The sequence below is a fragment of the Palaemon carinicauda genome, chromosome 37 (genome assembly GCF_036898095.1).
Source record: "Palaemon carinicauda isolate YSFRI2023 chromosome 37, ASM3689809v2, whole genome shotgun sequence".
Classification (NCBI taxonomy): Eukaryota; Metazoa; Arthropoda; class Malacostraca; order Decapoda; family Palaemonidae; genus Palaemon; species Palaemon carinicauda.
Genome location: NC_090761.1, coordinates 58,811,043 through 58,838,508, shown reverse-complemented (window position 1 = coordinate 58,838,508; position 27,466 = coordinate 58,811,043). Strand labels below are relative to the sequence as shown.

General features: G+C 40.5%; 3 long non-coding RNA genes across 3 annotated transcripts in view; 2 read left to right on the top strand and 1 right to left on the bottom strand.

The window, feature by feature from the left end:
• Positions 1 to 27,466, bottom strand: part of LOC137629145 (uncharacterized) — a 688,047-nt gene that overhangs the window by 622,319 nt on the left and 38,262 nt on the right. The gene's annotated exons all lie outside the window — the stretch shown is intronic.
• Positions 11,629 to 12,846, top strand: LOC137629143 (uncharacterized). Its single transcript, XR_011041454.1, has 2 exons — positions 11,629 to 12,129; positions 12,298 to 12,846. It is a non-coding gene; the product is annotated as an uncharacterized lncRNA (long non-coding RNA).
• LOC137629142 (uncharacterized) lies at positions 18,281 to 19,883 on the top strand. Its single transcript, XR_011041453.1, has 2 exons — positions 18,281 to 19,166; positions 19,335 to 19,883. It is a non-coding gene; the product is annotated as an uncharacterized lncRNA (long non-coding RNA).

Below are 27,466 nucleotides of genomic sequence, written 5' to 3'. Positions count from 1 at the left end.
TTCCATAAGGGAGGCAAGCATATACTGCATGTTTTGCCATACAACCCCTTAAGGATTAACGGAAATGGTTGTGGTAATAGACGAGGGTAACGTCTGTGACCGCAACACTTTGCCTACAAAAAAAGACTCTCGGAGTCTGTGTTACGCTTTTGTTAGGCGGCGAGCAGTTATCCGATGACTGCATAGGGTCAGAGCTGTCCTAATGGCTGTAACCAGGACGCTGGACCTGTCCTGAAAGGACTGACTTTCGCTTAAGGGCTTCGAAACCTTGTGACAGGTTTCTTATGCGAAAAGCCTACGGATGGCGAGGAGAAACAACGTCTCTCTCGTCTTATGGTAGGGGAGATCTTGGTAAGATACACCCGATACCATAGAGGGAAAACGTCTGTTCGTTGGGCAAGGCCTCTCGAACCCATAAGTCGTTTGACATTACTTCTCCCCTGGGCTTGGGAGCATGTAAGAGGTCCCGGACTAGGTGAACGACAGGCACGAACAGACGAACCCTCGGACGCAACACTGTAACACTTTGCGCCTCGGACGCAACACTGTAACACTTTGCGCCTCGGACGCAACACTGTAACACTTTGCGCATATCACTTTATCACTTCGATTTTCTGTTTTGCACTTATTTCTACCTGAAACACACAATTCTACCCTTCATTAAAAGGTAGTAATTGCGAAATTAGTCGTATAATGCAAGCTCATAATACCAGCAAAAAACAGAAAACATATTTTAAGATAAAAAGAAAAATCAGTGGCTGGGAAAGAGACTAAACACTAGTTCATATAACTACGTTTTCAATCTCTCACCGCACATAGCCTGGGGACGAGAATAAAAACCTAAAAACGTTTTATCCTTCCTCCCCGTACAGCGACTAGGGACGTGAGTAACACGAGAACAACGTTACCCGCTTGAACGGAACGTTTTCTCTCCTCTATCTCCCTCCGTCTCTATCTCTCTCTCTCTTTCTCTCTTGATTTCGCACCTAAGAGAAGAGCCCAATTATATATCGTCAAAAAAAAAACATGTTATTTGACTAAAGGAAAAAACTGAAAGGTTTTTCAAATAAAAAGTTCCTTTAAATTAGAATTTAAAACATTTAAGCTAAGAAAGAATGAACAAAACGTCAGAATCGATTTACTCTTACTGCAAAGTGAAACCGTGATACACTCTCTCTCTATCGTAACGATAGAGCGCATGTTGAACGTCCTGAACGTCAACAACTGCGTAGCATAAAAAACTAAACGTTAGTTCATCTTTGAAAACAGTACGAAGACTATCAAAGAAATTCTTTCATAAAATATTACATTTAAAAAGTTTTAAATCCTTAGCTCTTTAAAAGCTAAAGACGATATAAAGGGCTCAACGTTGATTAACTTCGGTTTCCAAGTTAGGACCGCCTACTCTCAGGAAAGGTCTATATAAACAAAGCATTAAAATTTATTTTTATATGTTTATAAAAAATGGAAAGTTAATCGAAGAGGCCTAATAAAGGCGGAGAGATATAAAATATATAGGGGAAAATCTATAACGTGATAAGATAATTACTAAAAGCCTAAACACACTTCCGTCTAAGGGAAGGGTCGGCCATTTAAAAGTGAAAGAAAGTCCATACTCTCTTTGTCACCATAATTAAATCTATCCAAAACGAGTTCAAGTTTTAAGATGAAGATAAAACACCTGCATAGCGAAAGCTCAAAACTAGAATAGTGTACTTCACCAAATAGTTGTGAAAACAAATCCAGTTAGCAACAGCGAATTAGTAGGTCTTGCTGGTAGCCCGACAGAGAGAAAATTGAGTTCTTTGTTTACAATGAGTACTGGGTATCTGAACGACAGATGGCGCTGTTGAGTACACCCCCTACCTGTGTAGCGATCGCTGGCGAATTTTTCCGTAGAGTTTTTCTGTCGACCAACAGAGTTGCAGCTATTACAATCACCGGCTAAGTTAAATATTGAAAAATAATGAATATAAACCCTTCATCCTTTATCTAGGAGATATACTCAACAGAGGTTAAGATGTTATCCTCTATCCTCCTCACTAAAATGTGGGGCATGGAAGGTAAACCTCACCACAATGAGACTATATAAATCAAAATTCAATAGTATAACTTACCAACAATCTGCTCAATTCATCTTTTACTCACCCTGGCTGCTGAGCTCCAAAGAGATGGTGAAAAATGAAAAAGGGGGGAGCCAGCCAATCTACTTTTCATCCTTAATTTTATAGCAATCTTATACTGTACATAAAATACATATTTGTCCCACAACTTGTAGAAAAGCCACCACCGGATCTAAGTAAAGGTTGTCCAAGGACTTGTGGGAAATGTAACATATATAAAACAACATAAAGGTGGTCTGACGCTGCCATACCTATGCCCTAATCACACTCAAAACCAACAGGTTCTTACACAAAGCTACAGACAGGTGAATATCCCTTACGAGATCTGGTCCGAAGCTGCCCATTCAACTCCCCCCATTGGATAATTCATACTCTCGCTTCATCACCTCATGAAGCTGGAAAGAAAACATTTCTGCCATTTCTCATGTAAGGGTTTTAAAAAATCAGACCAGAGATGATGTATTCTCTTCACATAGCATCAAAAAGCTTTTATAGAGCACTAAAGCATCTCATCTTAATCTTCATCAAGAGTGTCTCTAATGGATGGAATCAAGAACATCACCAAACAGTCTACAAAGAAGACTAACAAGGCACACTCCAAGTCCTGTAAATGGCTGACCTGATAAAAAGGACCATGAAGCTCACTTACCCTCTTTAATGATGCCACAAATGGAATAAGTTGGTCTTGAGGGCAAGATCTCTGTGTGATGGCTCTCTTTCTTGAACCTGTAACGGAGCTCAAACCAAACACCCAAGTACAGAACTAGAGTTACCTGAATTCCCATATTGGGCAAGCCTGATTGAAACTCCTCACCAGCATGGACAAATTCAATGAGGCAAGGAGGTTTATGCCCTTCAGTCTAAAGACCTGGCTTATGGCTGAGTAGTAGTCTTTCACAGGAGAGAATGAGAGAGCCTTCTCTATGTAGCTATAAACAAAAGAGCCTTTCCACAAAGCAAAGATGGAACAACCACTCTATTCATACAACATGCCACTGTTGGCTAAACTGACCTGCCAACACATTCTTCTTGCTAGATTATGTTTCACTGATAACCATAAAAGGTGGAGAGCTGCCTAAACGTGTACATACTGTATATTAACAACTGGCAAAAAGGGAGAGACCCTCATTCCTACTTATTGACATACAGTCAACCCTTGATATTTGCGGGTTCTTCCTTCACAGATTCAGTCATTTGCAATACAAAGAACCGTATAACCTACTGAATAAAAATTCACCTATTTGCAGTTTCCTGATAAGAACTCTCCCAGCCCGATGATTTCAAGCTGACCACGCTCCTTTGTCCCCAGCCTGCCTCGAGCACAACATCCCATCTCTCGCTGACTCGGCCTCACTCTTGCATCGTCTCTCATGGCATTGTAAATATCCCGCTTCAGTACTCTATGTTAAGAATCATGTTGTGATGTGAAAAAAAGTGATGGAAAACACTGTACATAAATGTGTTTATAGTGATTTTAGCATAGTGTGATACGTACATTACGCTACCCCACATGCCCAACAGTTCACAGATTAAGAGTTGCATCATGCTTCAGACTTACAGCCCAAATTCCCTACATAAATATTTATTAATACTGTACAGTTACTTTTTCTTTCGGTTTTAACTGTGTTAGTATATTCATTGTGTATTAGTGTTATTATATTAACTACTGTACAGTACCATCTACGAAATGCAGTACCGTATACTGTACTGTATAGTAATTATAGGCTAGGTGTTTGGAAGTTGATAAAGACAATTACGCAAAACAGCCATCACTTACAACTAATAAGTTATGTGAACACTGAATACTGTACCTAGGCTAACTAAGCTATACTGTAGTGACAGCACTGTCCTTACATTAAAGTAATATACCCTCCAGTATCATTGAGTGTTATTATTATTATTATACTTATTACTTGCTAAGGTACAACCCTAGTTGGAAAAGCAGAATGCTGAAAGCCCAGGGGCTCCAACAGGGAAAAATAGCCCAGTGAGGAAAGGAAAAAGGGAAAATAAACGGATTTTGAGCGAAGCGAAAAATCTATTTTTGGGTGAGATAGCCATGGCGTCCTGATGGAAGGTTCCTTTTTGGTAGCTTCCTTGGGTATAATACTACTAAGATATTCCCAGAGAATTTAACCACAGGTTATCACAGAATTCTAACTTCTGGAGCGAGTATCTCAAAGGTTTCCCTTTAAGACATCGTAAATCAACAGGGGACGCATGTCTAAACGCGCCACATAGCTATCTTCACCCCGAACAGAGTTAATGCTTCGGTGTGTAAGGGTAGAGAATAGCTGGGAGCCGTTCCACAGCCAATCTCACTCGTGGCTACTACTGATACTCGAGACGTAAACAAACGGGCGCCATTGCTCAAATGACGTCACGCCCGTCTTCATCCTGAAGCCAGTTGCTTGCCCAACACCATGATACAGTAGAACAGGGTGGGATCTAAAACTGGACGAAGTAGCAGGGAGGGTCCATCAGGACGCCATGGCTATCTCACCCAAAAATAGATTTTTCGCTTCGCTCAAAATCCGTTTTTTGGGCTCAAGCCATGGCGTCCTGATGGAAGAATACCAGAGAATCAATGTATCGTGGTAGATTTTCCCCTAATAGTAAGTGCCAAGGCATTGACAAAGCAGCATAGCAATCTTTAATAAGGAACCATAGGGAAGAAGCATCCTGCCCCCCTTGGCAGAGAAGTTCCCATGGGCCATGCTGACGTCAAAGTGGTATTGAAGGGCTATTCATCCTGATAGAAGAACTTGAAGAACTTGGAGATGAAGCCGAATGTTTGGTATTTGTATAGGAACATTCTGAAAATTAGACCAGTGGTGGTTGGGCACTGTGTATTTGAGAGTGGTGGTTCATCTCCCTGGTAATGAAAGTAAGTATTCGTGTTGGAACCTTACATAATCAGAGTGAATATAAATTAAGAGTTAGCATCTTAATTTCTTCATAACCATAAGGAAAAGGGGGAATAATAAAACTATGACAGGCATGTATTTCATAGTAAGTAGGAGCTGATTGAGACGCACAGGTAATAAAATAGAAATTTTATTTCACAATGCAGAAATTAAATAATTTACAGCAATAAGTAAAGTTCATTTACAGTAATTATAATGTACATAGTAATAAAGACTTGCTCTTGAATCTGAAAAGGAATTTCAAGTTTATTAGTAGGCACTCGTTCTCGAGGAACGCAAGTCTTTGAATAAAAAACACGTCATGCTCAAGGCATGTGGCACTTGTGTGACAACTATGACATTTCACCTGGGATAAGAACAGTTATAAAAGCACAAAGTGTTTTCGACATCACTATGAATCGCTCGAGGGTCAACATAGGCACCCGAAGAGTTAGAGTCCCAAGTAACTCACTGTTCTACGCAGAGTTAGGTGCAGGTTTCATAACACTACCTGCGGCTACCACAAAATGTTTGACTTCGTGCACTTGTTTCGCATAATGTTTAAAGAAAACTCGCGAGGACTTCCAACCCGTGAAGTTTTTAAGGCTTTCAAAGTCCATGCTCTGAAAGAAATTCAGAGATGATGCCACTTTTCTAGGATCATGACCAGCGGGTGTACTGTTAGGATCCGCTCTGCGAATGAAGTAGGTGATTTTCGCTCTTAATTGTTTCAGTGACAGGTCGCTGCCCGATGTTTCTCCTTTGAAGAGTTGGCCTCCACCAAAGTTTGAAGTTCTGCGAAGATAGACCTTAAGGCTCTCTACTGGACATAGAGAGGCATCCTCCTTCAGGGGGCATATTCTCCAAGGGCCCCATCCTTTGGTGGGTAATTCATTTTTGGCGAGAAACGTCGGATCAGGGGAGAGGGTAACTTCGCCTGTATCGGTAAACAGGATGTGTCCATCCTCTCTTGATAAAGCCACTATTTCGCTGACTCGAGCTCCTGAAGCGAGAGCAAAGAGAAATATAACTTTCTGAGTCAGATCCTTGAGAGGGCAGGAATCATTGTCCAAGTTGGAGGCGAAATGGAGCACCTTGTCTAGTGACCAGGAGATCAGTTTCGGTGGGGGTGCTGGGCGTAGGCAAGCACATGCTTTCGGCAGTTTGTTGAAGATGTCGCTGGACAGATCAATTTGGAAAGCATATAGAATTGGTCTGGTCAAGGCCGATTTGCAGGTTGATATCGTATTGGCTGCTAATCCCTGTCCATGAAGGTGAATAAAGAAGGACATGCAGAAATCAATCGTGATTTCATTAGGATTTTTTGTCTTGACGAAGGAGACCCATTTCCTCCAGGATGATTCATATTGCCGTCTTGTGGATTCGGTCTTGTATTCCTCTAGGAAGTCCAGACTTTTCTTCGAGATCCCAAACCTCTTCTTTGCGGCTAGGGAGAGAAAATCATGAGATGAAGGTCCTTGATTTTCGATGATGAAGCGAAGACAGTCGACTTCTGTACATGTTGAGAGAGAACTGGGCTCGGGAGAGGGATCAGCTTGGGCTGCAGCTCCAGGACCAGGGGGTACCAGTTGCTCCGAGGCCACTTGGGAGCCACTAGGGCCGCTGTCCCTTTGAAGGTTCTCAGTTTGGAGAGGACTTTCAACAGAAGGTTGGTGGGGGGGAACAGGTAGATCTTGGACCATCTGTTCCAATCCAGTGACATGGCATCCACTGCTTCCGCTTTGGGGTCCTCGTACGGGGCCACATACCGAGGAAGTTGATTGTTGTCGCTCGTTGCAAAGAGATCTATCTGAAGTTCTGGGACTTGGTGAGAGATGAAGGAGAATGATCTTGCGTCTAGAGACCATTCCGATTCTATCGGGTTTGTCCGAGATAGAGCATCCGCTGTCACGTTGCGGAATCCTTGTAGGTGAACTGCAGACAAGTGCCACTTCTTCTTCTCTGCCAAACGGAAGATTGGGAGAAGCACCTGATTTATCTGGGGCGATCTTGAGCCTTGGCGATTGAGACAACGAACTACCACCGAGTTGTCTAGGGTTAGACGGATGTGGATCGAGGGTGGCGGGGATAACTTCTTTAGGGTTAGAAGGACCGCCATGGCCTCCAAGATGTTTATGTGGAACGTCTTGAACAGGGGAGACCAGGTGCCTTGAGCCTGTTTTTGGTGGGAGTGACCTCCCCAACCCTCCAGCGAAGCGTCCGTGTGGATGTTGAGTGATGGAGGAGGGTGTTGGAGAGGAATGGACCTTTTCAGGGTCTTTGCTTCTGACCACGGCTTTAGAAGAAGTCGTAGTCTGTTTGGAAGCCGTCTCTTGAGGTCTCTTCGAGCGATGGATGCCGAACGTCTCCAGACTCCCGCGGCATCCTTTAGCTGTGCGCGAAGCACTGGGTTTGTCACTGAGGCGAACTGCAGAGAGCCTAGAACTCGTTCCTGCTGGCGTCTTGAAATGCGTTTGGATTTCAGCAGTCGCTTGACAGACCCTGCTATTTCCTTCCTTTTCTTCTGGGGGATGGAAAGGCGGTGTGACTGAAGGTTCCAGTGGATTCCCAACCACTGGAACTTCTGAGCTGGAGAGAGGCGAGATTTCTTCTCGTTGATCTTGAATCCCAGGTGTTCTAGGTACTGGGTGACTTTGTTGCAAGATTTTACACAATCTTCGGGCGATGGAGCCCAGACTAGCCAGTCGTCGAGGTAGGCCATCACCTGGACGTTTCGGAGGCGGAGCTGTTGTACTATGGCGTCCGCCAGCTTTGTGAAGATCCGAGGGGCCACGTTGAGGCCGAATGGCATGGCCCGGAAGGCGTAGCTTTTCCTTTGGAGTCGAAATCCTAGGTAGGAGGAAGCGTGATGGTTCATTGGAACGTGCCAGTAGGCATCCGCCAGGTCTATGGAGACCGTGTAGGAACCTCGAGGCAGAAGGGTCCTTATCTGTTGAAGAGTCAGCATCTTGAACTTGTCGTTCGCTATGAACTTGTTGAGGGGGGATAAGTCCAGAATGACTCTGAGTTTGTCGGAGTCTTTCTTGGGGACACAAAACAGTCTCCCTTGGAACCTGGTGGACTTTACCTTCCTTATCACCTTCTTGTTCAAGAGATCTAGGACATATTCTTCCAGAAGGGGGGTTGATTGTTGGAAGAATTGCTGAAAGGTTGGGGGTGGTTGAGTCCAACTCCAGCCTAGACCCTTCTTGACGATGCTGTGTGCCCAGGGATCGAAGGTCCAACGATCCTGGAATTGGCGGAGTCTTCCTCCCACCGGAAGCACTTCATTGCTTCTGGTGTCCCGAGGGCTTGCTGCCTCGGTCGCTAGCTCCCTTTCCTCCTCTGCCTCTGGAGGGACGGCGAGAGGCGTCTTTGCTTGCACCCTTGTATGAGCCTCTACCTTTGGGACGAAAGGTAGTTGACTGTTGCTCGAAGGCAGGGGTGAAGACCGGTGACTGTGACAACACCGGTTGGGGGACCAATTGAAAGGTCTGTTGTGGTTGGGCAACCACTTGGGAGGTAGCGGGTCCCGGAAACTGACGTCTTAGTTGACGTTGCTGGGGTTTCTGTTTTTGGGATTTCCTCTTAGGTTGAGGTCCGTCGTCCTGAGAGGGTTTCCTTTTCTTGGACATGCCCCACTTGTGGAGAAGGTTCCTATTCTCCGTGGCGGCTCTGTCGGTGATTTCCTTCACGAGGTCAGAGGGAAAGAGGTGTTTACCCCAGATGTTGGAGGAAATCAGCCTCCGGGGTTCGTGTTTCACGGTAGCACCTGCAAACACGAATTCACGACAGGCTCTCCGAGCCTTTATGAAGTGGTACAAGTCCTTCATCACGGTTATCAGGTGGGATTTGGAGAGTACCATGTAATGGTCTGGTACTCTGGTGTCACAGGCCATGATTTCAAGTTGGACTTGATGAGATAAGGATGCTGCGAGCCTCTCCTTCGTATCTTGTTCCCGACGAAGGAGGTGATCGTTGAGCTTAGGGAGGTCTTCATTAAACTGACGTCCGGCGACGTCAGGATCTAGCTTTCACACTACGAAAGTATGCTGGACATCCTTCCAGTTTCGAGCGTCAGGGGGAGTTACTATAGAGAAGGGTCTGCACTCCTCCAGTGCAGGGCAGGCTTTCCCTTCTTCCGCAGCTTTAAGGCACGCAGCTAAGGCCTTTTCCAGGAATGGAAGAGTCGCACTTTCAGGTGCGACATAAGTAGGGTGCTTCTTGCTCAGGGCCGGAAGCTTAGAGCAGGTAAAGCCCCTACTCTTGAATGTGTTGGCTAGCATAGCCTGGGCCTTTGCGAGATCGAACACTATCTCTTCCTTCGGTTCGGTCTTTTCCTTCGAGGCAGGTTCAGAGCGCAGACGGACGTAACAGTCCGGGTAGGCCTCAAAGTTTGGGAAGAACTCCACGTCTTCCAAGGGGACCGTGCCGATCTTATCGCTGACAAAGATCCTGCCGGTCGCGATCACCATATGCTCAGCATACCTCCACGGGTTGACATGTGAGCAAGCGGGGAGATCCTTAACCGAAATCCTCTTCGGTTCTCTGGATCCTATCATGGACCTGATGGACTCCTGATTCTCCTTCAACCTGTCGTCCATGACGGCTCTAATCAGTCGGATCAATTCTTGAGTGGAAGAAGAGGGATCCGGGGTCGAGGAGGTAGACGGAATAGACACTTCCGTCGGTGTAGGAGTAGGAGGGGGGATGGACGGAGGAGCGACCTCTTGCTCCGACTCGGCGTATTCCACCTTGTCTTCGTCATCTTCGGCTCCTTGAGCCATAAGCGTCTTCTCGGTGTCTTCCGAGACATCCGACATCTGTAGGTCATCTCCGGAATCCAGGCGACACTCGTGCATGGACTGAGCCATGACAACATCAGGTTCCACTGTAAGTTGGACAATGGGAATCACGTCTTTGGGTACCACTGAATCAGGGGAGGCCTTAGGGAACAGGAGTGACCTCAATTCTTCTGTGGCCAGGTAAGGGCCGGTAGCATTTTTCTGGAAGCCACGCACCCACTTGCGTAGCTTTTCACGAGAAATGTCTCTGACCTCCGCTGAGGGAGGGTTATGGAAGGCGTCAGTCATGTGAGCCTGGCATACCGTACAGTTCAGTGGATTCCAAAACTTCAGATCCCCATTCTTGTCGGCACAAGGGGCGTGAGTCCTGCAAGCCGTATGCCCGTAAAACTGCGGGCGTTTCACAGCGCAGAAGGCGAAGTCACACTTCATCTGCTCCTCCTGTGGAAGAAAGAGGAAATGAGTATGGGGGAGTCATAAGAATGGCTCTTAAACTAAGTTAATATTAATCATTAATTTTAACTTAAAGAAGGGTGTGATGCATAGAGATTGAAATAGTAAAGAGAACATACTCCATGCATCTCGCCCGGCTGGTTACCGTAAGCTTTATCCTTGGATAATCCGAGACCGAAGGCACCGGATAGTATTCCTTAGAGTTCCATAAGGCAATGGAATTCCGTGGAAAAACCAAGGGTAAGATTGGGACCAAGATCATTCGGTCCCAAACTAGGGGCTAGGGGGCCTCCTTTTAAGGTAACTGCTTCCGGCAACCAGCCGTGCAAAGATGCACGCAGCATGCTGGAATTAGAAGAGTGCAAAGAGACAGCATGATCCCTAACAGAACAGTACCAAGGTCTTGATCTTAATAGTGGAAACAGTCCATCTGTTTGCGGTATAGGGCTATCAGTATCATATGATAGCTAGAAGAAGGGGGTGCAAGTATTCTTGACGCCTCCGGGGGTTTCCGGCAAGCCGCCGGCATGCCGGAGGTCGCTCCGACAGAGTTTCTGGCATCAAGACAGACAATATGTGAGTCAAGAGTATACCAGGGTGGCGGCCGCCGGTACAACGGCGGCACGCCGGCAGGGGAGCGGCGGCTCCGGCAGTCGGAGGATGCCGGCTTGGTGACTGGGACAAGGATGGTTATAGCGGAACCGGGTTGCCGGCAATAGATGCCGGCACTCCGGCGGCCGACCGGCGAGCGGACGACAAGCTAGGAGGGAGGAGAGCCGCCGGTAGGAGCCGGCGGCAGTCGGCAGTCCCCCGGCACACAGGGGGCTGTCGGCAAGGGTAGGGAGAGTCACCAAGGTAGGAGGCAGTTATCGCCGACGGTGGAGGCGGCAAGAGACCGGCACCCAGATAGGGAAAGAGACAGGGGGGGGGAGGGATGTAGGAAGTTCATTCATGGACTCCGGACATCCCCCCCCTGAGAGGGTGTACCCATGATAGAGACAGGCTCTATCATCCAGGAGCAGGGGTCACAGAGGACCGGGAGCTAGGTAGCCCAAGGGAGGGCTAGGGGACACCCAAAGAGGGGGAGCCCCCCATATGCAGAACACATCTAGAGACTAACCCCATAGGACACTATGAAGGGTATATGTACCAGAGCGGACTGCACAGGGAAGCTCGGGTAGCCCTACTACTCCACCCTAAGGAGGAGTTGTAGGACAGGGGACAGGTGGGTATAGACTAACCTAAGCATAGGCTAGGCTATACAAGAGATAGGTGGGGAGGGGAGTAGAGAGAAGTTTTCCAAGGAAGGGTTTCTGTACCAGAGCGGCCACTAAACGGAAATTAGTATTTCTTACGTTTGTTTATTAGTATATTTATATATGTATTTATTGAAGTAAGGAGGACTTTTCTCTTAAACTATTAAAATAACTAGTTAAATTACATTTATATGCTTGGTACCATCTAAGTCCTGCTTGCTTACTACGAGCTAAGTAATTAGCTAACAAGCCTGCTAATCACGCCATTTTCTCTTTACTTGGGAGGTTCATGGATATACCCAAGTCAGTCTGGCCTAGCATACCATACCGTCCATATCTTCACTGGCAGTATTTCGGCACGAAGATTTGAGCTGCTAGATTCGTGATACAAGATTTTTACCATTGAATTTGTGCTGTGCTGCTATTTTATTGAACCATGTTTGGATCACGAGATTCAAGTGTTTCCACATTCACGAAGTTATTCGACATGAACTAACTTCCTTTAATTTGGACTCTGAGCTTCCTTCGGCATGAAACTTTAAACTTCGAGGGCATTCGACTCGTCTCATAGCTTGCATGGATAAAGGTGAGAACCAAGCATTGTTAGGGGTTTCGTAATGTTTTATGGTAATCATTATCCGTTGCCTTAAGCCTTCAAAGCACCAATATAAAAATAAATTCCTTCCTCTCTGATAGATATATATATTGTGTACTATTAAACTAATTTTGTTACTTGTACAATACTTTCGCTTAGGTATAATTGGTGAAGCTAGGTCGTCCTGGGTTATCATCCTGCGTTCATCTTTCTTATTTATATTATTGGTAAGACTTTATATTAGATTTAATTCGAAGGGTGAATGTTATATTGAATACATTATGCAAAATTATATTGCTTATATTTATAGCTTCAGGACAGTGTTTGATGTCGGAATGTATTTCATTTTCCAGGATATCATTTATCCATATGTTTAATTGAAGTGGCTTAGTCCGAGGATAAATTCCCTGTTTCTTACATTGGCGAGCACTTCCAACATTATCGGTAATGGCTTATTAGGTTTATATAGATCATATATGCAATTTACGATTTATTCATATATACGTTGTTCAAATTGGATTTATATAATTTCCTTTCTTTTATTATATTTTGATATATTCCTTTTTGTTGTTTATACAGGTGAGGTTGGAAAAGCTGAAAGTAGTTTGGAAATTACCCCTAGTTATAACCACCTTCAAGCAATCGGAATAGACAATTTATTGCATTTTTACTTCTCTGAAATGTTTATAATAAATTTGGTGAATTGTTTTGAAGAGTTTTCCTAACTGCCATTGTAGAATGTTCAAATTTCAGCTTATGGCGCCCAACGTGGGGCTTTGATGGAGACTGCCGAATTTGCCGGAGTAAATTTCTTGTGTTTAAGGGTTGCTCAGTCCAATAATTAATTTTCTTTTCTAGCTCGTTATATTTTGTTAATTATGAATAAGTTACAGGTATTTGTAGGTCAGCGGAAGACTATTAGGAAAAAGGTCACTGAATGTTTTAATAATGTTAATAATTATGATTCCTTTAATCCTTCTGAGCGTTTGTCTGAGAAAGGTATTCTCTTACACTATAAGGAAAAGTTGTCTGATCTTGATAGTAAGATTCTAGCTGAGAAATTCTTTAATGGAGAAACTGTAGTTGAGGCTGATTTGGAAACGGAGTTAAATTCCTGTCAAGATTACTTGGATAAAATTGAAAGGTTATTGCCCTTGCTTGATGTTTCTGCAAATCCTTGTTCTAATGTAACTGATACTGCTAGAAGCTTACTTAAGCAGCCCACAGCTCCTCTTCCAAAATTTAGTAGTAGAGAAGGGGAAGATTTTTTAAGGTTCATAACCGAGTTTGAAAACACAACCAGTGCATTTAGTTATCCAGATAGGGATTTGTTGCTTTTACTAAAACAGCAAATAGATGGTAGGGCTAAGTATTTGTTGTATAGCTTAGAAGCTGACAAGCAATCTTATAAAGATGCCAAGGAGTTGCTGGTTTCAGCTTTTGCTTCTAAAGAAGCTAGAATAAATTCTACCATCCAGAAATTGTTGAATCTTAAGCTTGGAGAGAAGGATGATCCTTTCATTTATATCTCAAATCTGAGAACTATTTGTGAGGCTGTTAGGACGTTAAAAATTGATGCTAATGAGTTTACAAGGTTTTTTGCTTGGCGTGGTATTAATGATAATTTCAAGAGCCACTTAGTTCAAATCACTACGAAAACTCACCCCTCTTTGGATGATATTCTTGATAATTTTTTTAATGCTAGTGAGAGGTACGAAAGTACTAAAGGTAAAACTTCTCAAGAGATTAAGTTTATAAATAAGTTCAGAAATACTCCTGTTAAAGACAGTACTGATAGTTTGGCCGTTAAAACTAAAGTAATGGAAAGTAAATCTTCTGTACCAAACTGTCTCCTTTGTAGTAGAAGTAATAGTAAGGAAACTAATCATTATGTTAATAAATGTCAGAAATTCTCTACTCCTGCAGAAAAAGTTCACATAATTGAGTCTTTCGGAGGTTGTGTAAAATGTGGAATGTTAAACCATATGTCTAGCGAGTGTAGGTTTAGGTTTAAAAAGCGTTGCATAAATTGTAATGGTTATCACATGAGTTACCTTTGTGTGGCAGAATCTGCAAGGGATGGATCATCTCTGACTAATAAACATAATTCTAATGCCAAACAGGAGGCTAGCAGTGGAGTTGCTGTAACACACCAGTACTCGACGAATTCCATATTGCCCACATTTACTTTTTCTCTTGAGGGCAATGATAGTGTCTATAGGGGTCTGAAGGACAGCGGTTCTCAGAGTACATTTGTGTCTGCTAGATTAGCAAATTCACGAAAGTTTAAAATTGTTCACTCAAACATTGAGCTCACCGTCAAGGGATTTAATGAGAGTAAAAAGTACTGTACTAAAGTTATTAAGATGCCTCTTAGGATTGGAGATTCAGTGGAGCATATTTTGGCAATTGTGGTTCCGGAGATAAGCATTAATTTGGAGTTACCCTTTCTTGGTGAACTTGTTGAAGCTGTGCACAGTAAAGGGTTAGTTCTTGCTGATAAATTGTTGAATAGTAATTTGAGGAAAATTGATAATGTGCATCTTTTGCTGGGCACAGATTCTTTCAGTTGCTTAACGGGAAACGAGATAGTGATTGGTAATGCGAGTCCCTCTGTGTACATTGAATCTAAGGTAGGAATAATGCTCACTGGTAATATTGAAGCTTTGCTTGCCAATTTCAGAGGTACAGATGGGGGATTGGGAGCTTGTTTATCAGTAAGTAAGGAAGCTAATTGTTTTAATATCCATGTTTATAGCAATTCATTTTTTCTTAGCAATAATGTTGATATTTTGGAAGAGAATTGCCTATCAGGGTTTACTACTAATACATTTTTTTCAGTCCTTAATGATAAGGGTGATATTTTGGAGGGACAATTGCAGCGTGCCACTGATCAAATTCTCGAATCTGAGTGCAAATATTTCTTGAATTATGATCAAACGAATTATTGTGAAACTAATACAGACCTTGACGAAAAGTTAACTGAATTTACTTTAAAACAGATTAGTAGAAGATCTGACGGAAGGATAGAAGTTCCTTTGTCATGGAATACCAAAGTGTCTCATTTACTTTCTAAAAATGAGGTGTTATCTAAGCTCATACTTAAGTCAAACCTTAAGAAGCTCAGGAAGAATGAAGGTCATTTACAATTAGTTGATCAAACTTTTAAAGAGCAGATTAAGTTGGGTATCATTGAGCCAATATATGATTTAGAGGTTTACAAGGCTGAACATCCCTACTTCTCTTTTTTGCCTCATATGCCTATTTTTAAGCTAGACAGAGAGTCGACTAAATGTAGGGTAGTGTTTTTGTCTAATCTCAAGGAATCTTCTAAAAGCACATCTTTATCACATAACCAGTGTATGTTTTCAGGACCTATTTTGAATCAGAAATTGTCATCATCTTTCCTTAATTTACGGTTTGATAATTATTTGTTAGTTTTTGATTTGCAGAAGGCGTTTAATATGCTTGCTTTAAGTGAAGCTGACCAAGCTAGATTACTGTTTTATTGGTACAAGAATGTTAGTAAGGGAGATTTTTCCTTGGTTGCATTTAAGAATGTTAGGCTTCCGTTTGGATTAAGATGCAGCCCATTTTTACTTATGATATCTCTGTATTACATATTAGTTGCACAAGCATCTGACCAGTCAATGTTGTCTGAATTGAAGCATTCAATATATTCACTTATATATATGGATAATGGAGCTGTCACTTTCAATGATTCAGAGAGTTTACATTGGGCTTATAAACAGATTCCATGTATTTTTGAGCCATACAATTTTAAGGTTCAACAGATTGTCACTAATGATAGGGATTTACAGGATGTAATTGATGCAGAGAATAGAGTAGTCACTCCTGAAATAAATAAACTGTTCGGTCTAACATGGGATAGGTACTCTGATGAGATATTTACAAAGCCCATTAATCTAAATGCTGAAGCTAAGACTAAAAGGTCCATATTGCAAACTATTGCTTCCCAGTTCGATATCTTTGGATTTAATATGCCATTATTTAACAGGTGTAGATTATTTATGCATAAATTACAGTGTCGAAAGAAACTTGGATGGGATCAAATACTATCTCAGGAGTTGCAGAAGGAATGGCAAAATATTTCAAAGCAGTGTAACAGAGCAGCACCTTTACGTATTTCTAGATCTGTTGGTCCTCGTAATGGTGAATATAGTATTTTAGTGTTTACAGATGCCAGTCGTGATATATATGGATGTGTCCTTTATTTGCTTCATAATGAGTCTAATAAGCTTAGCTTCGTTCATGCCAAAAATAGGCTAGTTAATAAACAGCTAGATGGCAAGTCGATACCAACCCTTGAGTTAAATGCAATAAGTTTAGGAGTAGAATGTGCTATGGAAATTTTCAATGACTTATCTGGGTCACATTGCATGAAGCCTCTACAGATTGTGAATATAACTTTATATACAGATTCCATTTGTGCTTTACATTGGCTTAATGCCTCTTCATCTAAACTAGATAAAATGAATAAACACACAACATTTGTTCGCAACAGGATTCATAATATTCAGAGAAAGTGTGAAATGTTTCCTGTCACTTTTAAATTTGTTTCTGGTAAGGCAAATCCTGCAGATTTGGTGACAAGATGTGTGTCGTATAATCAGCTCATGAATTCAAATTATTTTTCAGGACCTAGTTTGGATGAAGCCAATATTCCAGAGCTATCAGTCACAATACCAGCATTTGAAATTGGTGAAGAGAGTAATTGTTCCCATGGTCTTTCTGTGCTTTTGTCCAGTGTGGAGCCTCTCATTGATATTAACAAGTTTTCCACTTTTAGGAGACTAGTGCTAGTATATCGGAGAGTTTTGATGTGTGTCCAGAAATGGAAAGCTAGAGCAGGGTTGAAGTGTGATAATTACGATTCTAGTACTCCCTACTTTGTTCAAGCCCTTAATTTATTGATATCTTTTGAGCAGAAGAAATATTTTTCTGAAGTTTTTGAATATTTCAGTCAAGTTAATGGGCCTATTAAAGACATTCCTTCTATTGTGACAAAGTTTAACATATTTTTTGATGAGCAAGGTTTGCTTAGAGTAAGAAGTAAATTTAAGAAGTGGTATTTAAACAAAGATAACAAGTTTCCCATTCTACTGCCTAATGATAGTTATCTCACAAGACTTATTATAATGAATGCTCATGATAAATTACTTCATTCTGGTAGTTATGCCGTATTGACCGAATTAAGAAGAAATTATTTCATACCCAAACATTTTTCTACTGTTAAGAAAGCTTTGAAGCAGTGTGTTCATTGCCGTCGGTTCAATAGTCGTAGCATTAAACTTAATCAGAATTCCTATAGAGATTTCCGTTGTAATCCACCTAATGTACCTTTTGCCAATATATTTATAGATTATCTTGGTCCATTTTCAGTTAAAGTTAGTGGTGGGACACATAAAGTATGGTTATTATGTTTGACTTGTACTTGGTCTAGAGCAATTAATATGAAGATAGTTAAAAGTTTAAATGTAAGTGAATTTTTAAGAGCTTTTCAGATGCATTGTTTGGAGTATGGGATCCCTCAGTTGTGCATTAGTGATCAGGGATCGCAGCTTGTAGCCTGAGCTAATATTATTACATCGTTTATCAGGGATCCAGAAACTTTACTTTATTTTGAAGAAAATAATGTTGCCCCTCTTTCCTTTCAACAATATTCCAAAGGTGCTAGTCAGTTGGGATCTATGGTTGAGGTGTGCGTTAAAATGGTGAAAAGGTTAATTTTTGGAGCAATAAAGAATAACATTTTATCCTATTCGGATTTTGAATTTTTAGTATGTAATGTGATCCATCTCGCTAATAGACGTCCCATAGCTTTTAAGGAAGTTGTTAGAAATGATAGTAAAGATTCTCTTCCTGAACCAATCACCCCTGAACATTTGATCAGAGGGTATGAGCTGTCTTCTTTAAATTTGATTCCTGAATTGCAGAGCATTCCACAAGATCCAGATTTTGGTTCCAGAGACATAGAGAGGAGTTACCAGGGGTTGTGCAAGGTTAAAGAAAATCTTAATAATATTTATCATAATGAGTTTTTAGGTAATTTATTATATCAAGCTATTGACCGAAAGGACAGGTATCGTCCAGTTTCTCATGCATTGATAAAGCCAAGAGACGTAGTTCTTGTGAAGGAGGAACATACTAAAAGGAGTAATTATCCCCTAGGATTAGTTCGCGAAGTTGTAAGTAATGATTTGGGAGAGGTGACACAAGTAACTGTACTGAAAGGGAAAACTAAAAAGATTAGTAAGTTACATGCAAGTCAAATAATTCCTTTCCTTGAGATTAATACTACTGATGATGTAGTTTGTAATACTGATAATAAGAATGTTCCTGGTGCTGATAGAAAGAAAATTTCCTCGCGGCCTAAAAGAAAAGCTGCTACGGTAAGTGAGGAAAGAACAAGAAAAATGTTGCTCTAATTTCATATGTTCATTTACAGCGATGAAGATTTTTTACCTTTGAAAAATCTTCATCCTCTTCCGTGGACTAAACGGAAATTAGTATTTCTTACGTTTGTTTATTAGTATATTTATATATGTATTTATTGAAGTAAGGAGGACTTTTCTCTTAAACTATTAAAATAACTAGTTAAATTACATTTATATGCTTGGTACCATCTAAGTCCTGCTTGCTTACTACGAGCTAAGTAATTAGCTAACAAGCCTGCTAATCACGCCATTTTCTCTTTACTTGGGAGGTTCATGGATATACCCAAGTCAGTCTGGCCTAGCATACCATACCGTCCATATCTTCACTGGCAGTATTTCGGCACGAAGATTTGAGCTGCTAGATTCGTGATACAAGATTTTTACCATTGAATTTGTGCTGTGCTGCTATTTTATTGAACCATGTTTGGATCACGAGATTCAAGTGTTTCCACATTCACGAAGTTATTCGACATGAACTAACTTCCTTTAATTTGGACTCTGAGCTTCCTTCGGCATGAAACTTTAAACTTCGAGGGCATTCGACTCGTCTCATAGCTTGCATGGATAAAGGTGAGAACCAAGCATTGTTAGGGGTTTCGTAATGTTTTATGGTAATCATTATCCGTTGCCTTAAGCCTTCAAAGCACCAATATAAAAATAAATTCCTTCCTCTCTGATAGATATATATATTGTGTACTATTAAACTAATTTTGTTACTTGTACAATACTTTCGCTTAGGTATAATTGGTGAAGCTAGGTCGTCCTGGGTTATCATCCTGCGTTCATCTTTCTTATTTATATTATTGGTAAGACTTTATATTAGATTTAATTCGAAGGGTGAATGTTATATTGAATACATTATGCAAAATTATATTGCTTATATTTATAGCTTCAGGACAGTGTTTGATGTCGGAATGTATTTCATTTTCCAGGATATCATTTATCCATATGTTTAATTGAAGTGGCTTAGTCCGAGGATAAATTCCCTGTTTCTTACATTGGCGAGCACTTCCAACATTATCGGTAATGGCTTATTAGGTTTATATAGATCATATATGCAATTTACGATTTATTCATATATACGTTGTTCAAATTGGATTTATATAATTTCCTTTCTTTTATTATATTTTGATATATTCCTTTTTGTTGTTTATACAGGTGAGGTTGGAAAAGCTGAAAGTAGTTTGGAAATTACCCCTAGTTATAACCACCTTCAAGCAATCGGAATAGACAATTTATTGCATTTTTACTTCTCTGAAATGTTTATAATAAATTTGGTGAATTGTTTTGAAGAGTTTTCCTAACTGCCATTGTAGAATGTTCAAATTTCAGCTTAGCCACTAGGGAAAGGGAGGACACTCCCTAACCTAAGATAAGGCAGATCGGCTGAAACGGTGCATGGGTACAGTTTCAGCAGGGAACAGAGAAACCTTCCTAACCTAACCTAGAGCAGGGCTAAAAGTCCTGAACTAGGGAAGGTAGAAGACATATCGCTATCGCAGGATAGTCATAGACTAATCCTAGCCATAGAGGTAGGGCTAGCCTAACCTCACTCTCGGACGCAACCCTAAGGGGGGTTCATTCCCATAGGGAGGACTGAGAGGCGATAAATACTCCATTAGACACTTGATCCCTTTACTCAGAAAGGGAATCAAGGCTAATTAGAGGGAATGCCGAGGCAGGGGATGAAGGAAGCATATAGGGGTCCTACAAGTAGGTTAGGTTAGAAAGAGACACTAACTAACCTATCCCCTATATGGTCCCTGAAGGCGAAAGAACATTGCATCACGGTCGAAAGTATTGTAAAATAATGCCCCTATCTTCATAACTTAGTCTAGGATCACTAATAAAATCATGCATGAACACTTATGTACAGGCGCTCTGGCCTGGGGGCTATAGAAGCCGACTGGTATGAGGTCAATCGATGACCGATAAAAAGCGTCGAAGCACGATATAAAAGTTCCTAGCTATGAAGACTAAATAAACTAATGTATTCGATTAGTAAATAAGGCCGGAAGCGTTGTTGTGGCTAACTAAATAAGGCATGCATAACAACAACGACGCCATAAAATGGCGGGTCCGGTAGAGGCACAGCTCTGCCACAAAACAGCAATTATCTCGAAAAGTAATATTTACTTTACGGCCAGAGCTTAACTAAACAATACTGGAACCTTGTACTCAACTTTCCAGAAGATGGTGAGGCTGAAGGTAACGACATAACGTAGATGCAACTCGATAAAAGGAGCACAGGGAAAATCCGTCTAAGTAGGGCAGCTACTAAGCAAAGGATGAAGACGGGCGTGACGTCATTTGAGCAATGGCGCCCGTTTGTTTACGTCTCGAGAATCAGTAGTAGCCACGAGTGAGATTGGCTGTGGAACGGCTCCCAGCTATTCTCTACCCTTACACACCGAAGCATTAACTCTGTTCGGGGTGAAGATAGCTATGTGGCGCGTTTAGACATGCGTCCCCTGTTGATTTACGATGTCTTAAAGGGAAACCTTTGAGATACTCGCTCCAGAAGTTAGAATTCTGTGATAACCTGTGGTTAAATTCTCTGGGAATATCTTAGTAGTATTATACCCAAGGAAGCTACCAAAAAGGAACCTTCCATCAGGACGCCATGGCTATCTCACCCAAAAAAATAATTTAAGAACAGTAACAACATTAAAATAAATATTTCCAATATAAACTATAAAAACTTTAACAAAACTAGAGGAAGAGAAATAAGATAGAATAGTGTGCCCGAATGTACCCTCCAGCAAGAGAACTCTAACCCTAAATAGTGGAAGACCATTGTGAAGAGGTTATGGAACTACCCTAGACAAGAGAACAATGGTTTGATTTTGGAGTGTCCATCTCCTAGAAGAGCTGCTTACCATAGCTAAAGAGTCTCTCCTACCCTTACCAAGAGGAAAGTGGCCACTGAACAATTACAGAGCAGTAGTTAAAACCTTGGGTGAAGAAGAATTATTTGGTAATCTGTGTTGTCAGGTGTGATGACAAATGAGAATCTGTAAAGAATAGGCCAGACTATTCTGCACATGTGTAGACAAAAGGAAAATGAACCATAATCAGAGAGGAGGATCCAATTTAATACTGCCTGCCCTATCAAAGAACCTCTAACTCTCTAGCAGTAGTATCTCAATGGGTGCCTGGGGCCCTGACCAACCTACTACCTAGGATTGTTGTTAGATTGGAAGAACAGAGTTTTGTTGTTAATAACCAGTATTAGTATTAGTACACAGTACAATACAAGTGTGGCAATGAGTTGTTTTACTGTGTACTGTATTTACAAATGTACAGTACTACACTTTTTTTAAAGAATATAAAGTTAATGAAGTGTTCTTATTGAAATACAGTATAATACTTAAACTGTGATAGAAACCATGTGAAAACAATACAATGGGTTACCTAGTGTCTTAGTTGTCTGCGTGTAGGCAATGGTCAGTGGGTTGGTAGGTTGAGTTGACCCACCCTCGAACAGCAAGCATTAGTGGATTCTCAATCTTCACACCTGTCCCTGTTACCTAATTCCCACAAATAAGGAGGGCTGACTGAATACTAAAATTCTTGTGATGTCGCTCTTCAACACTAGCGAGTGACTCATCATCTGTTCTTGGAAAGCTTTCCATACCAGACAAACTGCTTGCAGTTACAGAATGTTGATATGCTGACTTATGAAAGGTGGAGGCAGGAGTTTCATGCTTCAGCGGGCTCTAAGTGAATTCTTTCATTCGTATAACATTACAGTGATAAATCCTAAGCCTCTTGTTTAAATCATTATTAAGTACATTGGATAAAAGGTAGCCCCTGGAAATTACACTGACCTTATCCATGTCTGTAACATTCTTAGCCTCCGCCTGCCTCAGCGGGTAAGAAATCCTGATTATAATATGCTACCTAAACTCTCCGCTTATTCAAAAGTTTCCCTATGTATAATATACTTCTTCCGTACAGTACTGTATATGACATGAGCTCTGCGAACAGTACTGCAATGTGCATACTGTATTTGTACATTTACAGTACACTATGCACAAACATTATGCTGTACAAGTGCAGAACTAAGCACTATAATTTATAATACTGTACAATATAGTATACAGTAGTGTACTGTGCAGTACAGTATACAGAAAGAACATATACTATAATATGCAACTGATAATACCATTACTTTATTAATGTATAAAATGTTTCAATATGTTGAATATGCCCATTTAAATGGAAAATAAAATTGTGCTAAAGAAATAGTAATGTCTGTTGTACACTATCATAAACAACATGTACTTTTTAAATACTATACATTACACTACTGTATACCATTTTGAACAGCATTACACAGTAGAGTGCTTAATACAGTAAGCCCTCTATGTTTACGGGTTCTATCTTCATAGATTCAGTCATTCACAATACATGTACAGAGAACTGTATAACCTATTAAATAAAAATTCCCCAATTCGCAATAAGTACTCTTGAGACCCGAACTCAAACCGACCGGGATTCTTTTCACCCGGCCTGCTTCGCTTTGTTTCCCTCTACACACAGCCCAACAACCCATCTATCACTGACTCTGCCTCACTCACACATCGCCTCTCACTGGGTGTGCATTTCCCACTTCAGTCATTCTGTGCAGTATCAAACTGTAGTATAAAAAAGTGATGCAAAAACCTGTACAAACATAGAATGTTTAGAGTGATTTTAGCATAAAATGTGAAACGTACAGTCCCCTAACCCACACGCCAAACTGTAGACAGCTCAAGAGTTGCAAAATGCTTCACAATTGCTGCATAGAACTTTGTACATTAATAGTTAGTAGTGTCGTACTCTTACTTTTTCTTTTAATTTTCATTCTGTTAGTATATTAATTTTGAATTGGTGTTGTTGTTATATTAACAACAGTAGTACTGTATATGAAATACTGTATAGCAAATAGTACAATAATTATAGGCTATGTGTTAGTGAGTTGATAAAGACGGCTACACAAGACAGCCATCACTTACAAGTGATAAGTCAAGTACAGACTGTATACTGTACCTTAGCTAACTAAACTGTACTGTAGTGATAGTACTGTACCCACATTACAGTAATACACCATACAGTATCAGTGAGTGATGTTAGATATGAACAACAGTGTTTTGTTGTAAATGCATTGGTACAGTATTAGTATACAGTACAGTACAAGTGTGGTGATGAATTGTCTTACCTTGTACAGTACAGTTTTACACTTTTTTAAAGAATATAAAGTTACTGAAGTGTGTTCTTATTTTACTGTACTTGTACAGCATAATTCTTGTGCACAGTGAACAGTACATGTATAAACACAGTACAATATGTACACATGTACAAACACAGTACAGTATGTACATTGCAGCACTGATCACAGAACACATAACCAATATTGTACTAAAAAGGTGTATTACATATATGGAAAATTTTAAGCAAGTGTAGAGTTTAAGGTAGGTAGCCTATTGTAAGAAGGATTCCTTACCTGCTAGGGCAGGTGGAGGTTAAGAACATTAAAAACACGGATAAAGACAATGTACTTACCAAGAACTACCTTTTATCCAATACTGTATAGCTAATAATGATTCTGACAACAAGCTTAGGACTTATCACTGTAGGAAACACTGCTATGTTTTTTTTTTTTTTTTATAAATAAGGTTAAGTTAGTCTACAGAAATAGGACCTTCAATTAAATAAGATGTGTCACCTTCTGCTAGTCCAGGGCTGATGGAGATGTGTACCGGGAACTCAAAATAGAATACTTTTTAAGAAATGTTAAGAGAGTTCCATAAGATAGGGTTAATAAGGCAGTACAGTAATCCAATAGAAGACCTGTGCATGAAAATAATTTCTTAAAATCTAATCACTTGGCTATCACAAAATTGGTGATGAAATACTTGCCTTTCACACAAATGTTTATTTTTCCAAAATAATTTGTTTACATTTCAGTTGTCAGGCATATTTTATTCCCATTAGTGTGTATGTCTTTAAATATGTCTTGCTCCTCTCATGCATTCCTTGCCTCAACCCACTTTAAATAGGAATTGAATTATGCTACTTCAAATAGTAGTTGAATTATGATTCAATGTTGCTATTGGGCTGTAATTTCAAAATAATATGAAATGTTGTACAGGTATACAACTCTCACTTTCTAATGCAAGCACTTGAAATAAATTAAATTGTATTGTTAAAATTCTTAGCGGACATGTTACAGCAAAAATCATTGCGCTTGGTATCTACCATGCTTGGTAAGCTTCCTCACATCCTCGTTTTGCTTTACCTATCCCACAGGAAGCATCATGCCACACTCAAACTGCCTCAGTCTTGTTTCACCAGCCGTACCATAAACATCCTGTGAGTGCATCGTCTCTTCGCTCCTCATTTCCAACTTATGTCTCCCTGCTTTCCCTAAGTGGTAAAAGAATATGATGTCCTTGAAACACAAAATACAGGTACTGAACCAACATAGAGAAGGTACTGTATATCTTTTGTTTCTGTGGGCCAAATGCTTCATATGAACCAGAGTACTGTACAAGCAGTACTGTATATATATATAAAAAAGGCACTAAACAACTGCGCCACCAGAAGCGCAAGTACCCAGCAAAGTGCTAATCATAAACCAATAATGAGGGAGAATGCAGTTATCAAGATGGAGAATGCCTTGTGTATGTGGATAAATAGCCAGTACCATGAAGGCGTAGAGGTAAACTCTAACCTACATTGTGAGAAGGCTACCTCCAGTTATGACCATAAGCCCAAACCATGCACCAGTGAAACATTATTAGCTATGCCACCTATACTTTTCCAAGCCAGCATGAAAAGGTTTTCACTGAAAAAGTGAAGACGCCTGGGGAAAACGCATCAACTGACCACAAGGCAGCAAAAGATTTCCCTTCAGATCTGTGACAGATTATCACCGAGAAAGGGTACAAGCATGGACTAATACTATCAAGCTAACCTTCATACAGTATATATATGTACCGTGCAGTATCTGGAATTCCTTCACTTATTTGTACATAAAAATTGCTTTTCAAAGGAAGTTAAACTTTTATTTTGTTTTGCACTTATTCAAATATTTTTCTATTTATTGCACACACGTTCTTAGCTTTAGAAGTTCTTACGTTTGGGACTAAAGTTTAGAGCCCCTTATGCATTGACACTTGGTAAAGCTCACCAGGAACAAAATATTGACAAATGAAGCTGATCTAGGAAGCTTCTAAAATGTCCACATTAGTTTTTGAAATGTCAGGATATTCTCCACCTTGTAAAATCCTTAAAAAATGAGTATCGTTATTGTCATGCACTTCATATATGTTATCATATAAGACAGATTAAAATCATGTTTTAATCACATAATAACTATGACAGGAATGAAAATATTTCTTAGCTGCAAAATTGTATTCTAAATGGTCAATAAATTTCTATTTCTGTGTCATTGCTTACATATTTCAACATGACAAATTCGAAGATAATTTGCATTTTTCCTAATCATACAAACCTTAGCTATTTACAATGAGTTTTACTTTCAGCGTAGCTGAAGTGAAGAGCCATTAGATTTTAACGAGGGTTAAACTACCCCCGCGCTAATTAGCACGGGGGTAGGAAAGGGGTAGCTAGCTACCCCTCTCCCCTCCACACACCGGTGAGCTGCCTCACTTCACTTAGAGGTAGGATTTGTCTCGGGAGACAGGGCTGGCGGGCAAATTTGTGTAAATAGCTAAGGTTTGTATGGTTAGGAAAAATACAAATTATTTTCGAATTTGTCATTTGTTCCGTAAGCGAAATACAAACCACGCTATTTACATAGGGAATTGAATTGAATAGAATATAGGATTTAGGCATTAAGCCAAGCACTGGGGCATCAAAGGCCATTCAGCGCTATATAACAAAAATCATTCAATCATATCTGTACACTCACACCATTTAGTATCATTTTAACCTTTAATACAAATCGCAACACTTTCATACAATAAAATCTAGATGTGAAATAAATAGGGATTAAAAGGGTAAAATAAATAAATAAATTAATAAAATCAATTAAAGCTCGTAATATAACCCAATACTTTGTATAAATTTTCTCATGTTCAGGGTATTACAGTTTTCCCCCAGGTATATCTCTTAAAGGTTTGTCCTGGAGTAAATGTGTCCTCCTCTGAAGATTAAAAACAGGACAATCGACTAAAATATGTTTAACATCCATTGTCACTTGACAGGTATTACAAAGAGGGGCCTGTCTCCCTTCCCCACTCTTCATTAAATAATTGTGCGTTGCATGTGTATGGCTAATACGCAGCCTAGTTAAAATAATGGTATCCCTCCTACTTGTAGAATTACAAGATGACCATTTATCCACCAATGGGTGGATTTGTTTCAATTTTGTATTGGTGGTCAGTTCAGACCATCGAGCTTGCCACTTATTTTTACAGTAAAGATGAATCTCACTTTTAAGATCTTTGTAAGGAATACTCAAGGGGGATGGATTACTTAGCCCTGAAGCTTCCTTCGCTGCCTTATCTACTTGTTCATTTGCATCCACCCCAACATGGGCAGGGACCCAACAGAAGTGAACACTGATACTCTTCCTAGACTGCAGAAGCACTAACCAGTCCTGCACCTCTTGTACTAGATGATGGCCGGGCATAATTTGTTTTAATGAGAGTAAAACACTACAGTATTTGAATCCGTAAAAATTGTATAAAAACCATTTTGGTTGCCATTTTTAAAAATATGTTGGACTGCGAGAATTATTGCGTACAGCTCAGCAGTAAATATTGAACAAGAGGATGGGAGTTTCCTTCTAATAACAATAACCCCCACCACAGCTGCACTTCCAACTCCTGCAGCCGATTTGGAGCCATCTGTAAAAA